Below are 27,500 nucleotides of genomic sequence, written 5' to 3' on the forward strand. Positions count from 1 at the left end.
GAGGGGGAGAGGGGGAGATGGGGAGATAGGGGGAAGCGAGGAAGGGAGAGTGCGGGAGAAGGAGGGGGAAGGGGAAGACTGTAAATTAAAGGAGCAAGGGAGGGACAGGGGTAGGGGGTAGGGGGGAGGGATGGGGAAGGGGAAGGGGAAGGGAAGGAGAGAGAGAGAATCAAATTATCTCGCAGGGAATACCTATAAAAGCCGTCTTTCCTTTCGCCAATGGCAACACGCAACGGGTGCGAGGCGTTCGCGTCGCACCTGCCCGTGCAGTCTGGGCAGAGCGCCTGTTGAAAAGCATCACGAGGGAATAAGTCGCACTGATCATCTGAGCCCAATTTCGCCGTCTAAGTGGTGTCGCGCCAGCCGATAAATCGCCAGAGATTTCCGGGAGGAGTCGAGAAGGCGGAGGAAGCGGCAGGCAGTCCTAGACGCCCCTCGGCGCTCGCAGGAGCAATCTCTCCATCAAGATCCCCTCGATGTCAAGGCCGGAGAAGAACGTCCTACGCGATCGAATAGACTCTGGCGGGACCCTGCGATTCGGCAAGAATAAATCCACTATCTGAATTGTATAGCGGAATTTTACTGCGCATCTGCTTCATCTGGCGAGTTTCCGCGGGGAAAATTGCCTATAAAACTTCTTATTGGAAAAACCTTCCCTCTCTCACTCCGATCTTCACATGGTCCAGGGGATGTCCTGAGGGAGGAGGTGGAGGAGGAGAGGAGGAGAAGGAGGTGTGGGAGTGGAAGGATACATCGGAGCTTCCATAATAACCCCGTCCGCACTCCTCACTCTCACGCCCCCCGAGCCTTGTGTTGTCTCCCATCTCCCCTCCCCCTCCCCCGTCCCACTCTTCCCAAAGAGGCAATGCAACACACGTTTCTTCCATTTGGGCCTACACTACGCCCCACACTCGAAGCTCTCACGCTCTTATCACAGATTTTCACTTACATCTCAGGCGTGAAATCGAACCTCTCCAACTCAATGACCATTACCGGCGCCCACACACGCCTCGCTCGCTCGTAAAACCTTCGGACCCTATCATAACCCCAATAACACTCATTTCACTACATTAGCAAGGCCAGGGTCCGGCTAACCCCCGTCAGGTACGAGTATTATCGAACCTGTGGCGCCCGCACTAACGAATGGGCCGCCATACCTGTCCTCCGTAGTCGGTAAAATGTATTTCCGCGAAATTGCTGCGAGGCACGACGGTCTTCTCTCGCCCTTTCTCTTAAAAGGACGCGCGGCACATTAAGAGACCGGGATTCGGTTCTGCTTTTTGCAAGGAAAAAATAACGGCAGGGAAACATGACGCCACTGCTACTGAGGGCGAGAGAGAGACCGTTCGAAAAAAAAGCTGAATGCATTAAATAAAACTTAATTAAGTAAGATTTGAATGACATACATGAAGTAATAGAGAGAAGCAGTCACCGGTCTATAAGTCGGAAAAAGTGAGTGCTAGCTGAGTGCACATGGAGGGTTGGGGGGATGCACAGAGGAAGACAAAATGCAGCGGTAAAACAACGATAAAAGAGAAAATTACCAGCTTTAATTGGCCTTGTGTCCCCTTTCCGACCTTTTGAGCATTCAAACAATATTCCTTTTGTGACGTACGAAAAAAAAAAGATTAGTTTCCGCTCTCAGACAGAGTAAAAAAAAAAAAGTTCTCTCCATTCCATTCAAAACCGTTCGCGACCGACAAAATGGCTCCCGTTCCTGCAATGAGGATCTCTTTCCCTTCACTCGGGGGAGGGGAGGGGACACGAGCTCGTACACTACGTCACACACACACCCTCCCCTTCGCCTCATAAAGGCTTCGCTCGCGGTAACTTTTCCTTCGTTCATCGGCAAGTTCTCGCGCATCATCCGTTCTCGGGACCATCAGCGGGTCCCAGGCGCGCGCGTTACCGGTGATCTAGCTCATCAGAGGGCCGTCTGTGCACCTCATCATCACGCCGCTATTACCACACTTTACCTGATCGCGCAAATACACACTGGCCCGGATATAACCCCGCCCAGGTGCTCGTTTGCTGCACGCCGCACAAACATCCTTCTTGCAGCATCCCAGAGATCAGAGGTCCGTCGGGGGAAAGGATAAAGGGAGAAGATGAGGAAGGGACGGGAGGAAGGGAAAAGATGAAAGAGTGACGAGAGAAAATCGGCAAGAAAAGACGGAGAGACAAAGCCGGCTAATCACGCGAGTAACTTTTCAACACGTTCTTAAACGGCCGGCATTGCCATGGCGAGGGGGGAGGGCAGCTAAAGCTACGCCAATTAGCCACACTGAATAATGCCTCGTCATCAGAGGCGTAATTTCTCAAAACGAGGGCCTCCATCTCGATAAATGTCCGACGTTGCGCCATCGTCAATGCCTGAGAGGAATATGAAGGATGGCGGGAGAACGAGGATGAGAGGGCGGGCGGGCGGGTGCGCGCGTCCTGTCGCCGGGCGCATGGTATTCCACTCGCTGACGATGGACACACGTCGTGATTACAGCGAACCCTGGGGACAGCAGATGCGAGCGTCCCCAGCGACAGTCGGAAGGCGGGGGGAGACACGGGAACGAGCCGAGAGACTCCGCACACACAGGAATCCAATATCGAGGCCGCCGCGTCTGGGCCGGTGTGCGAGAGACAGATTTATGCTAGAAAACCTCCGCTAAAAGAATCACTAATGACGCGAGGAACGAGGAACCTTACTTGGCACTCTTACCGCCGATTCATCGCAGTCTTGATGGACTATCCCCTGTAAGGGAAAGAAGAGAGAAGAGGAGGAAGGAGAAGGAAGGAGGAAGGAGGAGGAGGAGCAGCAAGAGGAAGGAAAGAGTAAAAGACAACAAAATGTTCAGTAACAGCACAAAGCCAGATCCCCAAGAATGCCTTGCGACGTTTCACTGCGGCTGCTACTTCGATACTTTTATCTTACCCCCCCCCCCCTCCTCCCTTTCCCCTCTCGATCGCACACGCTACGTTCAACCAACTTGTTCAGAGCCAGTGAACAAAAACAAATCACCCTGCCTGGCCGGATCGGAATGAAGGCTGGCGAAGACGATGAGGAGGATAGGGACAAGGATGGGCTAATGATATGGGAGAAGGGAATGTCGGAGGGAAGGGAATGAGACGGCGATAGGGCAGCAGGGCAGCAGGGCTCCAGCTGGCGGAAGGTGAGCGCGTGTAATGACCGTCGGCTGGGCTACACAGCTGGAGATTTCGGCGAGGGCCGCTCGGCATAACGGTAATGGACGGGAGCCGCGACACATTGCGATGCGGGCTAATGCACTTGCAGGTGACGATGTTGCTTCCTCAGCGCCCTGTCCCACGCTTCCCCTCCGACCACCGCCATATCACAAATCCAGATTAGACGAGATTAAATATAAACACACGCAATGGTCATCCTGATGAACATTTTCCCGTTGGCTTCAACAGGATTATACGTATATACAGGACTGCAAACATACGCCCTTATGGTCTTCGACGACGGCAATTAGATGAAAGAACAATGAGAGGAAACGACACGGAAAAAGGGAGACGCGAAGGGGGCACTGTCGAAAAGTAACTCTGGGAAGGGGAAAGGAAGGGAAGGGGAAAGGAAGGGAAGGGGAAAGGAAGGGAAAGAAAGGGCAAAGCAAGATTAAATCGATGCAAGAGGAAAGGCGGACGCGCGAGTTATGCTTGTGCAAGGCAGGAGAAACAGGGAGCGCGCGGAGGCCGGGAAGGAGGCAGGGGGGACCGGGAGACTGATGATCCCCCGCTGTAAGGATCGGAGTCTGCCGCTGCCGTTAACAAGTTCATTATTCTCTGCCGAGGTCGAATATGATGCCTTTTTCCAGTGTGATCCATCACGGCCGCCCACCCCGCCCGTCCGTAGGCCCGACTATTGGCCGCCTATCCGCCCGTTCGTTCCATCCTTGCTCGTTCGACAAAGCAATAGAATCCGTGTCCCGTTCCCTCAGACCTCTCCGAGAGACCACCTTTGCATGTGAGGGGGCTTGCACGCACTGCCACGAGGCCACTAATTACAGCAGCGGGCCATGCTAATGGGAATCCAACAATCACTTAGGCCATTAACCAACTGGAAACTCTACTCGCGTTCGCCAGGCGGGAATTCAGACAAATCAGTCGTTCGTTCAGACGGCGCACTCAAGCCGAGACAGCTTCGAGTCTGTCTTCAACATTATGCACCGGTCTCCGTGTCTCTCCGTCTTCTTGTTTTGTTTGCTTCAGAGAAACGCTTTCCTAAACCTGATCCTCGCGTCACGCAATGCCAAGTTGTGATAGCAGTGGCGTCCTGACGGAGGCGGGAGATGATTACAAAGAAGACGCCCGCCACAGCCGGATCCTTCATCTGACTTTCATCCATCCCTATCATCCACCGAGGGCGCCCACCACACTCGGGGAGAGGCCGCCACCCGTGCCGCCACCCGTGCCGCTACCCTCGCCCGCCTCCCCTCTGACCGTGGCGTGTCGGAGAAAAATTAAGACACACTTGAGAAGGAGAGTTCCGTGTCGCCCGCCCGTCACGCCCATGAGAAACGACAGCACACGGCAATTACGACCTGCGGATCGCCGCCACGACCACGCTGCCCCCGCCGCTCGGAACCTCTCACGCTCCGCAAACTCTCCGAGGCACTTGGAAGACACGCTTCATCCCCGTCCCTCGTTTTCTTCGTTTGTCCCTCGCTCAAACACAGACGGAAATGAAAAACTTTTCATTGGTTTAGTTCGGTGTATTTCCGTCGTCCGCAATTTTTGAGGTTTCTACAATTCCCTGACTAAACTTTGCTCAACTTCCCTAGGGGATATAAACTTAGCAAATCAAAACTACACTCGGATCATAGAAATGCTTATCAGAGAGCGAGCGCCTTCGCCGTGCCGTAATATCAATTCTGTTTTATGTCTTTAAAAGATTCGACAGAATTCTACTCCAAAACTATTCAATTAATTAACTTTCGGCGGAATGCGTCACTGTGATGACGGCAGATGGCTTCATGCAAGATCAAAGCTTACGGCAGCCGAGGGGGTTGGGGCCTCCAAACGAACCCCTTCTTGAAACAGAATCTACCATTACTACCATTATTAAAGACGCTCACATATCTCAAGCTAAACATTGGCTGAGGTGCACTGGTGTGCGGGAATACCGCGTCAAGGGCCTCATCCTCCCCAAGATGTTGACTTGGATCAATTACACAGCCAGACTTGGCCAAGGTTGTTGCAAAATTATCGGATCGTCATCATCGTCACGCCGGTATTAGGAAGTATCTTTATCATCCTCAGTTCTCGTTTGGTGATCACCTCGATCAATACGGAGATTAAATTGTGATGGATATTATTTACCATCATTAAAGTGAGTCTGGCGGGTCCTGCGGGGATAAATATCTCCCGAGGTATGTGCTAGTCTTCAAAAGAGACTGGCTCCGAAATTCAATCGAGTAAAAAACTTGGAAGATCCTGCTGGAGGACGAGGCACTGACAGGCACTGCGCCGCCACCATTACTGGAACGAGGGCGATGAGGAGGGACTTGATATTAGGGGGTGGGGGAAGAGCACCATAATGTATTGACATCTCGTGCACTGTGACGCCGGATCCTACTTTAATCCCACAACCTTCGCTAGTCCCTTCCAAGGCGGTTGGCACTCACAAAAAGTACCTGGCAGCGTCACCCCGGCAGCAGACAAAGCCAAGGGCAAGACCCACCGTCCCACCGACTCTTTCACAGCCCCTGCACCGCCACTCTCGGAACAACCCCGAGTCTCTTCGCACCTTAATTCCACGGGAAATAAAAGCTAAACAGCTGAAGCAGCGCAGCACCTGCACCGAGAGTTCACCCCGGACCCGGCCTCTGGAAATGTAAACGAGAGCCGAACAAAAGAGCTGAAGTTTTCAAAGCGTCGTTACGGGAGAGCTGACAATCCAAGCAAGTCTTTATGACACATACGCCGCACTAAGATGACTTTCGCCACAGTCACTGCTTGGAGAGAGGAAAAAAGGTGGATTTCACGTGTCAAACGAAAAGTAAAAAGGACATTTCAACAGACTTATTTGTCTTGCTGAGGCAGACAGCTCGCTCGAAGAGAGAGTTTAAAGGATGACAGCCAAGAATCGCAATGAATGAAAGAACGGATATCCACATTCTCAACAGCATAATCGACTCGGGGACACCTACGACAGCGTGCCAGAGTACAAACGAACTCACAAAGGCACTTTGTCCGAGACGTGCACAATTCCGAGGGTACGCAGGGAAGGTGAAAGAGGGAGGGAGGGAGGTAGAGGAAGATAGGAAGGAGAGGGAGGCGGGGGGCGGAGGAGAGGGAGAGGGGAAGAGAAAGAGAAAGAGAAAGAGAGAATGAAAATTACCCCTGAGCTAGAAAGGAAAAGCGACGACAAATGGCCTCGCGACTTGACAAATATCAGCTGGACACGTTTTTGCCTTTTCAAAGCTCCTTCGTCAACCCGCACCCCACCCCCTCCCCTTCCCGTGGGCCAACACCTCCCACTTTCCAGGAACCACTTGTAGAACCATGCTCACGCCATTCTTGTTATTGGGGCGTTGCAAGAACGGAGACGTAAAGGGCAATATAGCGTGTGCCAAAGGGGGTGGGGGGATAGGGGAGTGGGTGGCGGTTCCATACAGGGCAAGGGGTGGTGGGGAAGGGGAAGGGGTGGGTGACGGTTCTATAAAGGGCAAGGGGTGGTGGGGAAGGGGCATGGATGTGTGTGACGGTCCCATACAGGGCAGGGTGGGTGGAAGAAGGGTGGGAGGGAAAGGGAAGGGGAAGGGGAGGGGATAGGAAGAGGGGGGAGGTGCGATAAAGGGTAGGGGATGTGGAGATGAGGGGCACCATGAAAACGGGGATGATGGGCATAATCTTGACAAGTTGGACAAGTGGTGCGATATGTGTTGAGCTTGAACAGGCGGCACAGTACGTTCCATGCGAGAGGAGCCACTGCGAGAGCGCCCTTCACAATGGAGGAAATACGAACGTGGCTGTTGGCGAAATAATGTATCACTTGCCTTCCTCTGACGTGCTGAGTAAGAAAAATGTGGAGGACGGCGGCGGAGGGATGGGGTTGGGATGCGCACGTCGAGTCCACGGCCGTAAAAAAAGTGTTTTAAGCTCGAGGAAAACGCTGAAGGACGAGAGAAAAAGAAGAAAAATAAAAACACAATAATCTTCCTCTCTCTCTCTCTTGCCGCAATTCCCGGTGACAGCCCTTTGTCCCCTCTCTATCGCCTCGTCCTTCACCACAATAAACCTTGCTGTCATGATGGTGAGCAGGCGGGTCCCCGTGATATACATGTAAAGCCCCGCCCCACCCCACCCCACCCCCTAACCCCATGCATCTTCTTGTAGCGTCGGTTTGACGCGCGGCAACAACGCGTGGTCGCCGGCTCTCACTCTCTGCCAGGGTACATCCACAACAACGTCGCTCCGTCGACGATAACGGCAGCTTTTGGTTCCGTGCAGTGGCTGCCGCCCTCGCCGCCGTCAGTCTCTCGCACCACGGCAACCTCCACCATCCACCACACTTCTCGAGATCCATACTTACACCGCCACAATTATCTCAGCGATCGGCGGCGCACACTGCATCGCAATCACCGCCGTGGTAACGACTCCCCACACGACCACCCAGACAACGGCCACAACCCCCGAGGTCTCGGGAGTACGATCACGGCCTTCGGTACCATAACGACGGCGGTAACCCATAAGTACATGGGAGCGGCGGAATACATCCGGAGTCCGGAGACAACGACCACTGCCTGTGCGAATGAGGGGAGGTTAAGGGAGGGGGAAGGGAGGGGAAAGGGGGGGGGGCAACGGGTGGGGGAATGGGAGGGGACATGGGGAAGAGAAAGGGGGAGGAAGGAGGGAGGGAGATGGTGGTGAGCCGGACCTCATTACCATTAAAACTGTGGGAATAATCAAGCAGTCGCAGAATATTACAGCCAACAAATATTAGCTTGCATAAACTATATATGTACATACATCACGCATATTTTACGCACATTTTATGGTTTGTTTGGGCATATAATTTGCATACCAATATGACAATAAATACTCTTATATGTATATAATAAGTTGGAATGGTATGCTCATTAGCAAGCTTCTAATGATTTACCGACCCAGTGATAACAACATTACCTCCAGCCTGGACATAATCCTGGCTTTATTAAATTTACAGAGACAAAGGAGATGTCAAAAGAGTGGGGAGTGAACGGGGAGAAAAGGAAACAGCTAGGGGAAGGAGGGAGAGGGAGAGGGAGAGGGAGAGGGAGAGGGAGAGGGAGAGAGAGAGGGAGAGAGAGAGAGAGAGAGAGAGAGAGAGAGAGAGAGAGAGAGAGAGAGAGAGAGAGAGAGAGAGAGAGAGAGAGAGAGAGAGAGAGAGAGAGAGAGAGAGAGAGAGAGAGAGAGGGGAAAAAACAAAACAAGAAAAAGCCTATGCCCATATTTGCAAAAGACAAACGAACCGACTCATAATCTCCGCAAACTCGGCGATGAAAGAAAAGACTATAATCACGACTACGCCTTCCATTTTTCCGTCCCCTTGGCTACGGACTGGTGTAATAAAAAGGAAAAAAAAAGAAAGAGCGTAACCTCGGATTACGGACAATTTAGAAGAAAAAAAAAACTTAAAATTCTTGCAACTCACCCAGAAGCGTGCTGTTCGTGATCACTTGCAAGATGTCCATCTTGTGCAACCGGAAGCCCTCTCTCGCGGTGACCGAAGGGGGGGAGGGACGGATTCGGGAGGGGGAAAACGGCGAAAAGTGAGGGAGCGAAAGAGGAGGAGGAAGAGGAGGAGGAAGAGAGGCGAGGTGGCGAGGGCGGAAGGAAGCGGAAGAGCAGCGGAGAGGTAAGAGTAGAGGCACAAGGCGAACGAGGGTCAGAAGAGGGAGGATGGAGCGGGCTGAAGGGACCAGGGGGAAGGGTAGGCGTAGGCGAGGTTCAAGCAAGGTGGGTATGGTGGGTATAGTGGGTATGGCGAGGCGAGGGGGGCGCCGCCAGGAGGGGGTCGGTCACAAGGCGAGAGGAGACGCTCCTCGGGTCGCTCTCCTTAATCTTCAATTAGTCGCCCTAGTTCTTCAACTCCACTCAAAGTCACATTTCCCGACCATTTTGCCAATAGTTGCTTGCGGTCGGAAGTTTGCTATCAATTCTATTTTTTTTTTTCGTCCATCAGTTGCGGGACGACTGGGGGAGGAACCGACGCCAGGGTTTGGGCCCTGTCCGATAGCGATCTTCCTGTTCTCGGCGCGAAGTGTGTTCACGCTCCTGTCGTCACGCAGAAAAAAAATGATTGGTTCGCAATCATTGCCACTTGGTCCTCTTATCACTCCTCATGGACGAGAATTCTTCCTCATAACTTTGTCTATTAGTCACTCTAAGTCTGCCTCTCCCTCCCTTCTGATCGCCTCTGCCCCCACCCCTCACTTCCCCTTCCCTTCTCATCGGGTCACCCACCTTCCCCCTAGATACAGGCCGGGGGAGAATCTTCCTGTTGCTGAGCCGTGGATCAACCCGGCCAGAAACAACACGCAGCAAAACTTTTTTCTTCCTCTCGAAAGGCCTTGCAAAAAAAAAAAAAACTTTATACGGGGTATACCATCGTGCGGTGGCAGTGTCTCCCGCACAAGTTGGATACACTCGGAATAACTTAGGTTGAATTCTCGCTACCTTCTGTTCGTAGCCGAGTTATTCGATCACTCTGCGTGTCTTTTTCTGGCCAAGCATGCATGCCCGGCCGCGTTTCATTCTTTGCGCATTCGATGTTATTCTCCCGACCCAATCTCTCTCTATGTATCTTTCACTTGCAAGAGCCTCACCCCGACAAACACAGTTCACCTCATCTCTTTCAAAAGCCTCCGTTATTTTCTGAGCTGAAGCCTCGAGACTGTCCCAGCCCCCGCCCCCGCCCCTCCCGACTGCCATGGAAGCCAAAGCTTGTTCTTAAATCTCCGGGAAAGGGTAAACTCCCCTCGCCCGCGGATCCCTTTCACTAAATCCCTCCCTTTAACTCTCGCGTCCCCTGGACCAATAATCCATCTATAATCGCTGCCTTGATCCGATCTTGCTCCCCTACAGACCATGAATAATCCAAACTTCGGCCACCCCTTCACACGAGCCACGCCACCGCATCGCGTCGTTACTCCGACTCCTCTGCCCTAATCAAATTAAGGTAACCGACAACCACTTCCCTTCGCCATCCTCTCAGCAACAAAGTAGCGAGCGTCTCGTTCCATTCAGGGCGAGGCGTCTACGAAACACCTCCTCCGTTTGATACACTAACAACGCAAAATCTGTAGTTGCACTGACCACTAAATCGCCGATGCCACACGGCTTCTTCATCGCTAACCAAGCGGAGATTTGATCATCGCGACACCTTCGACCCCCTAATACGGTCTCCACCCGAAACCATTGTTAGCCACAGACTGGATAAAGCAGTTCGTCAGTTTTCCAGTCACATACCTATTCATAAACCTATATTCTACGTTCGAGCAAAATCATTACCCTGCTTCCTGTTCACCGCAAATGAAGTCAGCCGCCCCCTTCTGCCTCGCCGCTACCTGTCAGAGCGCCTCCGCACCATCACTTCTGCTTAGCCAAGCAGCGCAGCGCCGGCCAATCCCTCACCTGCCTTCGTGTGGATCACCAAGACAGATCGCGACATTCAAAGACGAACGGCCGGGTCCGGGCGCTCTCCTGCCCTCATTAGAAACACGACGGGGAGGGGAGCCGGAAGTGGCTGGCTGAGGGACAAGAGAAGGGAGGGGAGGAAACTGAAGACAAATGGGGGAGAGGGAGGAGGAGAGGCTTGGGAGGGAGGAGGAGAAAGAAGGAAGGGAGGAGGAGAGGGAAGGAAGGAAAGAGGAAAGGGAAGGAAGGGAGGAGGAAAAGGAAGGAAGGGATGAGGAGAGGGAATAAAGGGAGGAGGAAAGGGAAGGAAGGAAGGAGGGCAGGGAAGGAAGGGATGAGGAGAGGGAAGGAAGGGAGGAGGAGAGGGAAGGAAGGGAGGAGGAAAGGAAAGGAGGGGAGGAGGAGAGGGAAGGTAGGGAGGAGGAAAAGGAAGGAAGGGAGGAGGAAAGGAAAAGTGGGGAGGAGGAGAGGGAAGGTAGGGAGGAGGAAAAGGAAGGAAGGGAGGAGGAAAGGAAAGGAGGGGAGGAGGAGAGGGAAGGAAGGGAGGAGGGGAAAGGAAGGAAGGGATGAGGAGAGGGAATAAAGGGAGGAGGAAAGGGAAGGTAGGGAGGAGGAAAAGGAAGGAAGGGAGGAGGAGAGGGAAGGAAGGGAGGAAAAGGAAGGAAGGGATGAGGAGAGGGAATGAAGGGAAGAGGAGAGGGAAGGTAGGGGGGAGGAGGGGGAAGGAAGGGAGGAGGAAAGGGAAGGAAGGGAGGAGGAAAGGGAAGGAAGGGAGGAGGAAAGGGAAGGAAGGGAGGAGGAAAGGGAAGGAAGGGAGGAGGAAAGGGAAGGAAGGGAGGAGGAAAGGGAAGGAAGGGAGGAGGAAAGGGAAGGAAGGGAGGAGAGGGAAGGAAGGGAGGAGGGAGGACGAGGAAGGAAGGGAGGAGGAAAAGGAAGGAAGAGGAGAGGGAAGGAAGGGGAGGAGGGGAAGAGGGAAGGAAGGGAGGGAGGGGAAAGGGAAGGAAAGGGAAGGAGGAGAGGAAAGGGAAGGAAGGGAGGAAGGAGAAGGAAAGGAAGGAGGAGGGAAAGGGAAGGAAGGGAGGAGGAAGAGGAGGGAAGGAAGGAAGAAAGGAAAGAAGGAGGAAGGAAGGGAGAAGTCTGACAAGAGTCAAGAAAACATACATTGCCCCCAAAGGAAGCCCTCCTTCAAACGAGAAACAGGGAGACACAAGTGCGAGTGATGGAGTGCACGCCTTGCCCCCCCGTCCCTCCCCTGTATGTCTTGGCCTTACATTTGCAAAGTCCTTCGGTACACCCGATCGGATGCTGAAAGTGCACGCCGCCCTCGCCGTCTCCATCCCCGTAATGTAATGTCTTGGCGCATTACATTTGCAAAGTCCTTCGGTATCACCCGATCGGGATGCTGAACAAGGCAACGGCTGCGCGGGCACAGAGCAATAACTCGCGGAATTGACAGGCAAATAGAGGGAAGGGCGAAAACAGAGAAAGGAACTCAGGGTGAGGTCGAGTTGTCGAGAGCCAATGGACAGAGACACAAAGGAGAGAGAGGGAGGGAGAGAGAGAGAGAGAGAGAGAGAGAGAGAGAGAGAGAGAGAGAGAGAGAGAGAGAGAGAGAGAGAGAGAGAGAGAGAGAGAAGGGAGGGGGGGGGAGAGAGAGAGAGAGAGAGAGAGAGAGAGAGGGGGGGGAGAGAGGGAGAGAGAGGGAGAGAGGAGGGGGGAGAGAGAGAGAGAGAGAGAGAGAGAGAGAGAGAGAGGGAGAGAGGGAGAGAGAGAGGGAGAGGGAGAGGGAGAGAGGGAGAGAGAGAAAGAGAGAGAGAGAGAGAGAGAGAGAGAGAGAGAGAGAGAGAGAGAGAGAGAGAGAGAGAGAGAGAGAGAGAGAGAGAGAGAGAGAGAGAGGAGAGACAGAGAGAGAGGAGAGAGAGAGAGAGAGGAGAGAGGAGAGAGAGAAAGAGAGAGAGAGAGAGAGAGAGAGAGAGAGAGAGAGAGAGAGAGAGAGAGAGAGAGAGAGAGACAGAGGGAGGAGAGGAGAGAGAGACAGAGGGAGGAGAGGAGAGAGAGAGAGAACTAAAGAAAGAAAGAGACATACAGAAAACCGCAAGCCACAAACCTAGCTCGCTGCCCTGACCCCCCTACCTATCCTACTCCATTACGATTCCAGGTCATTTTTCAGAGTGCAAGCGAACGAGCGAACGAGCGAGCGAGCGAGTGCGGTCCGTACCGGGTCGAGGCCGGTCGAGTCAGTCTATCAATCATTTGCAGATTAGGTCACATTAGTCACGACTCACGATCCACACATCCAGGGCAGTGGGGCAGGAGGAGAGGGAGAGGCGGGGCAGGGGGGAGAGGAGAAGGGGTAGGGTGATTGGGGGTAGGGTTGCGGCAGAGTTCCTTGAGCTTTACAAGGATCTAAAGTTCATCCTTCGAACATTCTTAAAGGAATTCTTGTTAAAGCTTCGGCGCACTGGCTTTAAGTTTGGAAGGATTCTTTTCGTCTATCGAAGAGGAAACGCCATGTTTGGACCTCACGGAATTCCGGAGCGCTTTCAAGCAAAACGCAAACACCCACACGTGTGTAAACACACCCACACATGTGTACAGACACACACACACAAAAAGCACAAACCCCACACATCGCGTACATTTTCAAACAACTGCATTCAAAATACTCATGCAATCTGCCAATGCAACAGCAAAAAAATATCCAATTCCCAATCCGTTACTGGCCGCAACACCTATCCCGCCGTGGAAAATATAACCAAGGAAATAAAAAGCAACAATATAGCCTTTTCGTCCCCAATCACTCCCCCCTCCCCCCTGCTCCACACCCACACCTAATTCACCTCCCCCCCTCCCAACTCCGCCCTCCCCCGCCCCCTTTCCGTTCGCTAGTGTACAAAATGTCGGCGAAAATATGATAGGAGTTACCGGACAAGTGGTGCACTACGTCACGGCCGGGCACAATCCGGGGAAAAGTTTCCAATGGGCGTTGTTAGTGGGCGATTTTTTCCCTTTTTTTATTAGATAAATAGTACTATCGTCTGCAAACTTCTGCTGGCGAGGCTTAGGATAAAACGTCTGGAAATTTTAAGTTGCAGCGGGATGGGGAATGTCAGTTTGCATATACAATTCGGTACGAAAAGAAATGAGAGAGAGAGAGAGAGAGAGAGAGAGAGAGAGAGAGAGAGAGAGAGAGAGAGAGAGAGAGAGAGAGAGAGAGAGAGAGAGAGAGTTAGAGAGAAATAAAAACTGATAAAGATGCAAGATCCCGCGAGGACACGTTAGCTGATGAGGAAAGTTACCCGTGAAAGAAAAGCGATGTTTCTTTTCTTACGAGAAATGTTTCTGTTGCGTCGAACACGGAGCCACATTTGCGTGCGACTTTCGAGCCCGAGGGATGAGTCATGCTATAACGGCGGGCGTTTATTTAATGAAAGCCAACGCGGTCGTATTGTATCAATCCCAAAACTTCAAAGCAACGTGCAATCGCTCCAGCTCTTTTTAACCCCCACTAGACAAAGACGCTATAAAACTCTGCCCATAAAGGCAATTTCCTGTATATTGTTACCCTTGCCCGGAGAGCAACGGCCGAAACTCTCTACAGCTTTATACAAACGGGCGTGCAGAGTCGGTTCCGCTTCAAACACACGCTCCAGAGTGGCTCTCCAATGCGTGTATGTAGCCATAACATGCGTATGCCATCACCGAGCAGCGAGAGAAAAAAACCATAAGGCAGGAGATAAAGACCTGAAAAGCGGAGACGGTGAATGGAAAAGGGAGCAAGGGGAAGGAAACGCACGAGGGAAGAGGAGAGAGAAATAAAGCAAAGGGCCAGCAAGCAATCACTGCATCACCCCCATCAACGTCTCTGCCTCGCTTCCAAGACGGGACTCGGAGAGGGGAGAGCACATGTTGAGTACGGCCATGTGGTGCCTGTGGAGCTGGAACACAAACACAGCTCCGCCTCTCTTCGCCGACGCAGGACCATAAAGGAAAATTAAAACAGCATATATTTGTTCGAGGTTCATATCCCGAGCTGCTGTTATTTTGAACAAATGTTGCCACGTGCTGTCGTTCCGCCCGTTACACGCAAGCCTAACGGGGCCGAACTTCTGTTCTGCCTGCCCTCCGCGCGCCTGCTCGCCTGCCTATTCAAGACCTACTTGGACCTTTTACTTATAAGCCACAACCATCGCCAGGCTTGCCGCTGCCCCGAACGGTGCTTCCTCGCGCCCTAGAACAGCTTTTTCCGATACAGTGGTTTTAATACTGATATCGTGCCTTTTCTTGGGAGACAGCTAGTAGCGCGTCTTCCATAAAACAGGCCCTAAATTCCTTTATACAGGCGCGCGCGTTCAGCTCCCCCGTCGACAGTGTCAGTAGCTGTCACCGCCGTCGCCGCTACCGCCACCGCCGCCGCCGATCTCGGACTTCTCCGACACTCCCCTGTTTCGAAACGACGCATCACGTCCAAATCCCTTCCTTTCATACCCGCGTTGATTCGCCAAGAACCGAAGGTCAGCTATGCACAGACCCGAACAGGACCCCTACCCACCCCCTTCCCTCCTTCAGCAGGTAATGAGCGGGTAATATCGTGTACTTGCGCTTTCCGGTCAAATTTATGGATATTGTTCCCCGCTCTTGCGTCTTTTTCTCTCTCCGAACTGCACCATCGTTACCTAATACCACTGCAATCTCTGCAACGCAATGAACCCCCGACACGGTCTTGACACAAGTTTTCTTTCCTTTGCCTCAACGTTTAAGCTTCTCTCCAGCGCATCTACTGTCAATCACACAACCACCCTTCCATCGGCCGGATCAACCCTCTTTTCTTTTCTCTCTTCAATTCTGTCAATCTCAATCTCAATCTCTCTCTCTCTCTCTGATCTTTCAAGTCATTGAAAATAATTTATTGAGATCGAATAATTTTTTTTTTCTGAATGGGGCGTTTCCTTCCCTTCCATCTCCTTTCCCAGTTCTATCTTGTCATTACCCACACCACTGCAACAGAACCTCGTCATACGTCCATCCATCCACCTATCCATCCATCAGTTCATCCATCCTCCCCAGCCACTCAACTGCAAGGGTCAGAACATCAACCTCGCATGAACGAAATTGACGACTATGCAAATGACAAAACGCACTAACATAAGCACATGCACATGCAAATAGAAAGAACGATGGACAAATTGTGGGGGAAGAGAGAGAGAGAGAGAGAGAGAGAGAGAGAGAGAGAGAGAGAGAGAGAGAGAGAGAGAGAGAGAGAGAGAGAGAGAGAGAGAGAGAGAGAGAGAGAGAGAGAGAGAGAGAGAGAGAGAGGGAGAGAGAGAGAGAGGGAGAGAGAGAGAGAGAGAGAGAGAGAGAGAGAGAGAGAGAGAGAGAGAGAGAGAGAGAGAGAGAGAGGGAGAAAGAGAGGGAGGGAGGGAGGGAGGGAGAGAGAGGGAGAGGGAGAGATGGAGGGAGAGAGAGAATGTGTGTATGTGAATATTAAACAAACGTACCCTTTCTACCCCACCCCCTTTCTACACGCACTCGAGATCGACACGAACAAGCGATAGTGTCCATAACTAACAACCAGCACCACAACATCACATTTCTGCTTGCCTCCGCACCATCCCACCTCCCCTTGCAACCCCTGCCTTTCTGCACCTTGCACCCTGCTCATCTTAACAGGGGGTCCTTTCTGGAGAAGTGGCGAGGTGGCGGGAGACCAGCTGCAGGTGGATGTTGTGGGCGCATAAAGGAAAGCTAAGGTGGCTGCCGCGGGATATATGAAGGAGGGGAATGGACGGGAGAGCAGATGCAGAAGGGAGCTGGGAGAGGAAGCGGGAGGAAGGGGAGGAGGTGAAAGGATATGGAGATAGGGGAGAAGGGGGGAAGAGGGGAAAGGGGAGGGAGAAAGGTGAGGGAGGAGGGGGATGCAAGGGGAAGGAGAGGGAGGATAGGGAAGTAGGGGGAAGGAGAGGGAAGGAGCAGCAGTCAGGAGTTCGAGTAAAGGGAGGAAAGGAGAAGCAATGCTCGCATTATTAGACGAGCCCGTTTGTGAAGCATGCTATTTATTAGGCTTTCCATTAATTTTACAAGAAAATAATGATCATTCTCTAATGGTATTGTACCCAATTATATCAGGATCCATTACAACATCCAAAAACGAATATTCCAACGGCTTATCACTCGTGACAAATTGTACTCGCATGACTTCCTCTGACCTTGTATGAATTCTGCGCAGCAAGACGCAATGCCCGGTTCCTCCAGCTTTCCTTTATACATGGCGTATATCCCTCCAAACTACATCAGTCATGTTAGTGCCCAATAAAAGCGATCCATGCAGTAACAGGGTTTGTGGGGAAAAAGGAAATGTAGTTGAGAGAGAGAGAGAGAGAGAGAGGGGGGGGGGGGGATGCTGACACGAACCCATGAAACGAGACCAAGTTCTTCCTCAAGAAACTTCGTTCGGTGGTAGTATACAAGTGTGAAGAATTATGTATGTCCTTGACAAGTGGGAGCAGCCCCACGAGGAAAAAATAGTATATGGCGAGTACGTGCCCGTTAATCACGTCTGAGGGGAGGGGAGGGGGGGGGGCGTGGTCGGAAGCCTATTCCAACTCAAGACAAAACTCCTGTAAAGGAAGCTGGTGGCAACTATACAAGACAACCCACGACCCTAGACGATGCTTTCTGTTGCAAAACTGGCAACAGCGTTTGAGATTTTGGGAATAGATCCTTCACCAGAATAACTACTCTCACGTCGGTTCCCGGGTATGCCCCTCGGATAAGCCCGCGCTGCAAATTCCAGACACATGCGGAGGTTTGTGAGGGGAAGAGTAGATGAACGAGATAATTTTGAATGCAGAGAGGAGACCGTCTAACGTAGAGCGAGACTTACGGCGTAGTCAATCATCCCCAGTAGAGGTTAAGGGGGGCTACATTTTGTCGACGGGGTCATGCATCTTGCAGGATACCGCAAAGCCATCGATAAGGGCCTTGAAAATAAGCTTCCGAGGAAGGACTGCAATGCCATGCACGTCGGGTCCCTTATGGCCGCAAGACCATAAGGGCACTGGGGCAATTTAGCTATCCTAGTGCTCGACTACCCTGGGGATAGGTCAGTCATGAAACCACAAAAGACTTCGGAAGAAAAAAAAACGGGAAAAATGAGAATAAAAATGGAGATGAGAATAAACAATGAAGTTCCGGCAGAAAGTTATTTACAGCCATGCATCACAACTCCAAGATGAAGGAAAAGCCACTGCAGCGTAATGCGGTGCCAATACGACGGCTTTCACTAGCGGTGGCACATAAATAATAGATCGAGTGATCTGCGCATATCAACAATGCAAATACAAATGTGGTCTTCCTTTAATAATTCTCTTTGAATGCAATGTGCTAAATTAATTCATGGCTTCACTAATCATGCTAATTTTATAGATGACGAAAGTGGGAGGGTCAGGCAACGATGAAAAGACAAAGCGCAGTACGAAAGGGGAAACAGATGAGAATTGCGGGAAAGTAAGAAAAACGGAAAACAGTGATGGAATACAACAGGGAAAAAAATTAAAAAGCAGAAAAAAAAACTTGGAAATGAACGACACGGCGAAAGAAACGAGGAAGAAACAAACGGGAGAAGAAACGGAGAGCGAACAGAAGAGGAGGAAGTGTAGGAGACCCAAGACAAGCCTGACACTAATGACTATGTCGCTAATCCACTAATTTGTTATTGTATTAGGTTGTCACCTGGAAATACGATGCTATATAACAAAGTTTATATGCAGGCACATGCAAAGGTGTACCGGCATTTGCTCTCCGTGTTGACACTCACACAACCGCATATCAGAGCACAGCCGCACAAGCACGTTGACCACAAAGTATCAAACTGGGAGGGGGAAATCAGCCCAACTTCTGTAATAAAATGATTTTAACTGTGGCGATGGAGGCTAATGTCTTCCACGCGTAATCGCACCTCCCCTGGCCTCCTAACATACCCAACTCTACGACCCCGGCACCATGACTAAAGCATATCCGTTCCTAATCCCATTCCGGTAAGCTGATACCAGACACATAACTCTCCTCCCGATCCTTCTCTTCCTCCTTCCCATCTCCTCCTCTCTTGCTCTGGCCTCCTTTTCCAGGACCCCCATCACCACATCCTGCTCCTTTTTTTCATCTCTCATCGCCACCCCTTTCTCCAAACGCTCCCCTTTCCTTTGCTTCTTATACACATTTTATCGTTCTTGTTCTTCGTCCTCGCGTTCTCCTCCTCCTCCTCGTCGTGACCCTTTCTGTCAAAATCCTCTTCGCAACACGTACTTCTACATCGCTGTCACGGCACTCCTCCGCCCTCGCGCCCCTCGTTCATTCTTACGCTTTCTTATCAAATAAGTCTCGGGTTCCCCTTCGGATCCGCCGTCCCATTCCCCGGCCGGCAAATCCTCGGCGGACAGGTCGTGGCACCGCATTAGCCTCCCCTCGCGCCCTGCGGCCCGACGTGGAGGGCGGCCGCTCCGAGGGGACCCGGAACATCACCAACTTATTATCATATCCTGAACCTCCATTAATCTTAACCAGCAGGGATCACGGCCCTCGGCCTGCCTACAATTCATTCACTCTGCTGATGCAGCTTATATTTTCGAGCCCTCTGCTGATGGTGCCAAAACATTCGCTCTAGTCATATTTTACTTGAATTCGTAACCATGTTTGTGGAAAAAAAAATCTATGAAGACACATGCAAGCCCGCACAAACACACGCGCACGTACATGCACACACGCAGATCTATATACGTATAAATATATATAAAACAGGAAAATAAATATCAATGTATATGTACATATATATAAATATATATATAAATAAAAATATATATATAGATATATATATATATATATAAATATATATACATATATATATATATAAATATATATATAAATATATATATATAAATATATATATATATATATACATAATATATATATAAATATATATATATAAATATATACATATAAATAATATATATATATATAATTATATATATATATATATATATATATATATATATATATATACATATATATATAATATATATAAATAAATAAATATATATATATATTATATATATATATATAATATATATATAAATATATAATACATAATAAATAAATAAATAAATAATATATTATATATATATATATATATACACACCACACACACACACACACACACACACACATATATATATATATATATATATATATATATATATATATATATATATAATATATAATACATATTTATAATATATATATATATATAATAAATAAATATATATATATATATATATATATATATAAATATATATATATATATATATATATATATATATATATATAATATAAATATAATATATATATAATATAAAATAAATATATATATATAATATAAATATAATAAAAAAAAAAATAAAAAAAAAAAAAAAAATATATATATATATATATATATATATATATATATATATATATATATATATATATATATATATATATATATATATATACACACACACACGTATAAGAATGTTAAATAACCCTCGTCTTACTGCACCCCAAAATCTACTGTTTAAGACTAAATTGCTGAAGCAATGTCCCTCTGCTGGGTTGGCGACTCATCGGAAAATCACACCCTCGTCTCAACGACCCTTTCCCCACTCTAATGGAAACTAATATTCACATCAGAGCATTTTTATTGCTACACCGTCTGATGAATTTTCCTCGATCTGGCGGCGAGTATAACACCGCGAAAAGTGGAATCAATCGGACATTCATCCCTTTAGCACATATCAGACTCTCAACCTCATGTGTCCACGGTATACTACAGCTCACCCTTGAACTGATCGATAAAACAACTATTGGCTACATGTATTTCGACTCCATGTATCCGTCATAGACTTATACGATAGACCGTTTTGAAATAGTCTCACGCATTGGGAATATACAAAGCACTTGCAAAGTTCCACAAAAAAAAAGAATATCCGAGGACACCAGGCATAATTCCCCACCCAGCGCTGGTGTCCGCACTCCGTTCAGGCCCCGCACGGCCCGCACACGCAAACAAATCTTTTATTTCGCCAACCACCTGTCCACCCCCACCCCCCACCTACACCGCCCCTCCCCTTCACTGCCGTGCCCCGATCTCGCCCCCGCCATCAATTGCGACCAAACGATAGCGGACAGCGCAATGGAAAAGCCCGCAACCCAGGATAAAAATAATAAAATATAAAAAAAATAAATTAATCATGAAACGTCCAATACACGAGAAAAAAAAACGAAAAGAATTCGTTACGAATACAGATAATTAGATCCACTATTTCACTAATTGCCATAATAGTTTTGTCCCACCACACAGCGCGGCCAACCTGCGGGCTATAGTGAAATATACTTAATCTACGGTTAATGCGGACACGCTGCGGTGCAAGAGATGCGTTTTGCATGCACACTGATGCACAGACTGCTTCCGGGAGTCGGCTCGCTTTTGAGAAAAGATGTTCATGCCTGCGTCGTTTCCGCTGCGGACGAACTTTCCTTGCCTTAGAACGGACACAAAACGAATCCACGGTTTCACATGAGCAGAGACAAATGAAACAATGCTATATGTCTATCATCACCTGTACATCAAGTTCAGTGTCACGTTTGCAACATCTTAATTAAACTGTCAGCGGAGACTACACGGTTGGATAGTTTGTTTGCTGTACATCGTTCGTATTTCTCCTCTCGTCAACTGATAGTGTGAATGATTGAGTGAGTGAGTGAGTGAGAGGCTTGAATGTGGGGGCGGGATGCGACACACACACCCGAGTCCTCCGCTCACCAGGCCACGCCATGACACACTGCCTGCCTCACCCCGTCGCCTCGCTCTCGCCACACACACACACACACACACTCTCTCGCTCCCTCTCTTCACACACTCTCTCTATCTCTCTCTCACTCTCGCACTCCCTACGTTCATCTTCACTCACATTCTCCTTTTCAAATCCCCATCTCTCACTAGACCCTTACACACACACTCCTCCTCTCCCATCACTTTCTCTCATGAGACTTCAATTTTTTTCAAACATGGCACACAAATACAAAGGCAAACGTATGCACAAAAACGTACGCACTCCCTCTACCCTGCATACACATAAAAGAACGTATTCTGACAGCACGAGAGGTAAATCTAAGCTGCAGGAAGGGCATGTCTGCCTCCACTGTGATGCTCTCGTTCCCTACCGTCCTTAATGAGGATAGATAACCAACAATTTGGCCAAGTTTTGCGCACACGTGCCCTTCCCTCACACCACACGACTCCTCGTACTTTTAGGACGAGGAGAGGAGGTCGAGGGAGGGGGGGGGCGTGGTAGGAGGTGTGTGGTAGGAGGTACGTGGGAGTTGGGCAATGCAACGTGGAACTGCAAGATCCTCTGGCTCAGCCTCCTGGGATCGCTTCGGCCTCATGAACGTCCACGTAACGAGGGCGATGCCGAGATGCGTCCGATAGTGGGCTGCGAGGCTGATGCAGGCGGACGCGGAGAGGCAGCGCAGGTGGAGCGAGGCACCACGGCCGCTCTTGCAAGGACTCGGATCGGCTCATTACTAGACTGAAAGGGAGTCTGCACGGCTCTCCTTCGCCCCGCTCGCTAATCTATCACCTTGCGAGATACGGCAGGAGGTTAAGACGGAACGACCGGCAAGAAAGGCCTAAGCGCGACCGTTCGTAACTAGCTCGCCACACTTTTCCCCTCAGCGCCCACACAGCACAAAACGGACAACGCCCGGCAATTAACAGAATTTAAGAGGGTATTGGATCAGGCGCCCGCCGGCCCTCCCAGTCAAGGCAAAGGCGGCCAAGTAGCAGATAAGTTCTTATCATTCTGTAATACACGTCGCCACTGAGGCTCGAATCCGGCAAAAACGAACTTCCCGGACTTGTAGCCCGGCAGAGAACTTCATAACTCGCGAGAGAAACGCCGTGAAGAAAGACGACCGGGAGGAGGAGGGGCAGGGGCAGGGGCAGGGGCAGGGGAGGAGGGGATGAGAAGTAGCCGAGCAAAAGTCACAAATTAATGAATTTGAGTGAACTACAACATTCGCAAATACGATCTTACGAACATGCATATTTCATCACAACCAGTAGCATATAGACCCAACATGGGAGCACAAACTGCTATTCACCGTGAAACATTTTCATAAAATGCTGTGAGCACACACCCTGTGGCTGCCTTCCGTAATTACACGTACCATTCCCACGTAACTCTCGCTGACTTACTACCCTGACATTTTTATCACGTAAAACCTTCTGCCTCAACACAAATCTCTTGCTCTCTCTTTCTTTCACTCTCCCTCCTCCTTCGCCATTTTCCCCTTTCTAGTTCTATATCAGTCACTGTCTCTCTCTCTCTCTCTGCCTCTTTCTCTCTCATCCGATATCTGCATCTCTCCCTCAGACTTGGAAGGCTGCACCAAATACAACTCATTACAAATTTATGCCATGTTCAAAAGTTATAATCATTTTATGGCAACAACACTGTTAGTTCATACCTTAATAAATAGTCAACACGATTGCGATATAATTTGCCAATAAAATTCCCAGCTAATTAGGGGCGTTAAATATAATATTACTTTGGATTTCCACTGACGGACAACATGGGGGGAATGACGGATGGTGCCTGGCTGGGTAGCACTGGATAAGGCTGGCGTTGTTTTGGATAAAGTTGCTCCTAACTTTGCACGAAGAAGCCTGGCGCCGGGTGGACAAGACTGCTAAACGCAATCCCCCAAGAAAGAAGAAGAAGAAGAAGAAGAAGAAGAAGAAGAAGAAGAAAAAGAAGAAGGAGAAGAAGAGAGAGAGAGAGAGATTCCCGTTGCGATACAAAGTGTCATAGATGCAATTTTTCAATGATAAGTCAAAGTTTCGAGAACCATGAAGAGGCAACACTGGCAACAACAATGCCATTCATCAGCAGATACTCCTTCCCCAGAGATAGCTACTCATCTGCACAAGAAAATGTCTGAGATGTTTAAATGTTTAAGGCCTTCTGTACCCGTTCTCCAAACTCTAATACCCATCAACACTTATTTCATGTCTTTAAAACCTGTTGTAAATTTGTCTGGCTCTCAGGACAGTAAGCTGATATACATCCTCCACGTATATAGTGTAACCACAGATAAGGTCGAAGAGGTGGGAGGCAGAGAAGGAGGGAGGAGGGAAGGAAGGGGAGAGTTGGAGAGAGAGAGAGAGAGAGAGAGAGAGAGAGAGAGAGAGAGAGAGAGAGAGAGAGAGAGAGAGAGAGAGAGATGAGGGTGGTTCTGAGACATGTGAGCCCCGGACCAAGATTGGCGGCATGTCTCGAAGGGCCACAGTCGATAAACCTCATAAAGCAATATAAATATATGAGGAAGTGTGCGCGGACGGGGATATAATATTCATATCCATACACATAGATGCATTATATATATATATATATATATATATATATATATATATATATATATATATATATATATATATATATATATATATATATAATGTGTATGTGTATACATACATACATACAAACATACATAGATACATACATACCACATACATACATACATACATACATACATACATACATACATATATATATATATATATATATATATATATATATATATATATATATATATATATATTACACACACTTTTTATTGAATAAAGGACCTCGCACTCCGGCAACTCAGAGCAAATAACAATAACAATAACATATGAAAGATTGCACCCGCTTCCCTTTCGGCTGACCATTCTAATTAGGTCAACATGAGGTTATGAGTACCACACAACCCCCTCCCGTCCAACCCACCTCCCTACAAGCATCCCAGGGCTGACGTAAAGAGAGCCGTTGAGCAGAGGTACAACCCCGCCACGACTTGTAGGGCCGCCCGCGCACGCCCTCCTTGTCATCCATCAATGTGGGGTCTGGGCGGCGGAGGCGGCAGGCCCTTCCTCGCGGGTAATAACTTTTAAGCGTTCACAATGCAGGATCGATATCTTGTAAAGGGTTCAAGGTCAAAGTTCAAAGTTCAAAGTTCAAACTTTTAAATGCGATGGCAAAGAAGTTGCCTCAATCTCGATTACTGTACGAAGATATTTAAAACCCCGACTCCCGCGGCAATTTGCATTTTGCGTGTCTTATCGGGCGGAACGGGTCGGGGCGGCTGAAAAGGCGTAATCGAACCGGCTTCTTTTCGCCGATTGACGGATCATCATATGCGGTTCCCTAGACCTACGCCACAAGTGCAGTGGATAGGACGAGCGAACGAGACCTCCCTACCCCCTCCCCAGCTCCCGTCCTCTCGTCCTCTCGGGTGTTCTTCCTCGGCCATGAAGAGCGCGGCCGAGTTAACAAAGGAGCAACAGCGCCGCGCATCCCACGGTCGTTGGTCCTGGAAGTCAAATTCCATGGCCGCCATTGGGACCAATATGACCCTCATCTGCACCAGGAAATTCAGAATTCCTCCACTTTTGTTGAGCTCATGCTCATTTGGCGAAGGGAGGGGGGAAGGGGGAAGAAGGAAGGGGAATTCCGAAGGAAGGAGAAGGGAGGGGATGGAAGGGGGGAAGGGGGGAAGGGGGGAAAGGGGTTCCGAAGGAAAAGGAAGGGAGGGGAGGGAAAAAAGGGGATTTCCAAGTGACAGAAAGAAAGAGAAAAGGGCAGCCCCTTTCAGGCCATAGGTAGCTGGGTCCTCCGTAATCGCCCCTCGACCCTCTTCCCCCTCCCTCCCCCGGATCAGGCTGCAATCTCAAGACATCTATCGTATCGGCGCAGCATCGGAGGGATCGCCATGCCACACACTCCCGGAACCTAATTCACGAGGGCAAACCAATACCCGATCTTCGCTCATGTACCATAAAGCGAGAACATCCGGCAATCCGACACAGGCCGCCCATAAATCTCGGGGGTTGCATTACTCGTGGCGAGGGCGAGGGCGAGCGTGCGTACCGCCGGGCGATCAGGCCGCGTCATGTAAACTACATTACCACTTGCTTTCACATTCACACGGGCCAGCGAACCCCATCACAAACTCGTAAACTTGTCCATTTTACACGAGCTTTTACGCCAATATCCAAAGGCGAAATCTCCCTGGATTAAGGTCGCATTCACACAAAGGCATGGACCTTAGGACAAATCCATTAACCGGACTGATTGGAACGCTCGGCGAAAAACGGAAAGGAAAGCGAAGGTATCAGCACCACGCACTCGCAGCCTTTGACTCGCGCAAGAGCAAGGCCCTGAAAACTTCTCTCTCTCGCGTGATGCCTAGCGAAGACAAGCAGAGAGAGGAAGACAAACATCTAATGATACAACAGACAGACGAGGAAAATTCTACGGACACGCACGCGCGCTAATCCCCCCCCACCCCCGGTTCACCCGGGGCAGAGGTGAGCGCTTTTAAAACCGAGTTTATATATTGGCGAAACTATTAAGGGAGACGAAGCGAGGCGCGGGGCGGCCATCACCTGCAGGTCTGCCACAGGAGCCCCCCTCCCTCCCCCGCCCCGAGCACTAAACAAACAACGTAAAAAGGGGGAGAGGGAGAGGTTACATACCAATGGCCCATCGTGTAATTCCCGCCCAGTTACTTTGTTCCGATGCCGCCTCCGCACGCTAATCTGCTTGCCGTGACATGCTGCAGTCATGACGAGCTCGGTACACAAGGGGAAGCAAAAAACAAAAGCAAATGCAAAGCCCGTCCTGTGGCGCCAGGCGGCAGCCATCAAACACCGACCTTTGTGGGATAAACGTGTCGCAGCCACCACCGAGGGCATATATATTATGCATCCCCTGGGCAGATGCCTTGTTTATACACCATATAAAACGCAACGAGGACTTAACAACCACTCCATTTGCATAATAATGGTAAATCCCACCAATTGCTGAAGTTTTCCCCTTGCAAGTAGTTTCAAGGACTTAAAAAAGGTGGGAGGGTAAGGGTAAGGAGAGACCGAAAGCAGATGCCGAGAAAGGGGGAGGGGGAAAGGTAAAAGGGGAAAGGGAAGAAGCAAAATGAGCCTTGAAGCCCACGCGGAAGCCTTCAGGGCGAGAACGAAGAAAGTATCTTCATGACGGCTGACTGACGAGACTCCCCTGGCGAGGCGGACGTGGCGGCGGTAAAGAGAAACGGCAGAGTATGAGGAGAATATACGCGCCATGAATTTGGTCAACGACAATAAGCGAAAAAATGAAAGGAATGAAACTGCAGACCAAATTTCCGCGCGTCAACGTAAACAACGATCTCGCCTCCCGTCCGCGAGGAAGGAAGAGGAACGGGACGAGGAAAGAGGGAGGCCTAGAAAGAGGCAAGGAAGGGCAAGAGAGGAGGGCTGCAATTACGGCACGGAACTCCATAAATAAAGCGGCGTCGAGACTGGAGTACACTTTTGCCCCACCTGCGCCGGACGCCATCCATCCCGCCCGCCACTCATCTCCTCCGCGAAATGTGCAACAGCACGCAAGAGAGCACGTGTACCCCGCCCCCCTCGCTGGGCTGGCAGGATAAACTCATTCTGGAAGCGTTCGTGTGCCTCGCCTCTCCTACGGAGCCAGAGGAACGTGCGGTGCTTGCCGGGGCAATCGAAGGCTTTCAAGAGCTCCCAAAGAGTCAATTATTAGTTCAGGGATCCTATCGAGGCGATCCTACTTCGGCCAAGAATTCATGGAGGAGCGGCCGGCTACTCGTAACTCAGAGATGCCGCCCATTCACCCCATTCTCCGGCCGATTCGCGAGCGCCTACAGTGAACTTAATGCTTAAGCCCGTCAACAATGCCCGCGCGATGGCCGGACTTCCACATATCTGCTGA

The 27,500-nt window shown here is 49.9% G+C and overlaps 1 protein-coding gene across 13 annotated transcripts in view; it reads right to left on the bottom strand.

Moving 5' to 3' along the window:
* Positions 1-27,500, bottom strand: part of CadN (neural cadherin) — a 304,767-nt gene that overhangs the window by 32,615 nt on the left and 244,652 nt on the right. The gene's annotated exons all lie outside the window — the stretch shown is intronic.

The sequence above is a fragment of the Penaeus japonicus genome, unplaced genomic scaffold (genome assembly GCF_977035675.1).
Source record: "Penaeus japonicus unplaced genomic scaffold, GWHDUDI00000001_assembly GWHDUDI00000005, whole genome shotgun sequence".
Lineage (NCBI taxonomy): Eukaryota > Metazoa > Arthropoda > Malacostraca > Decapoda > Penaeidae > Penaeus > Penaeus japonicus.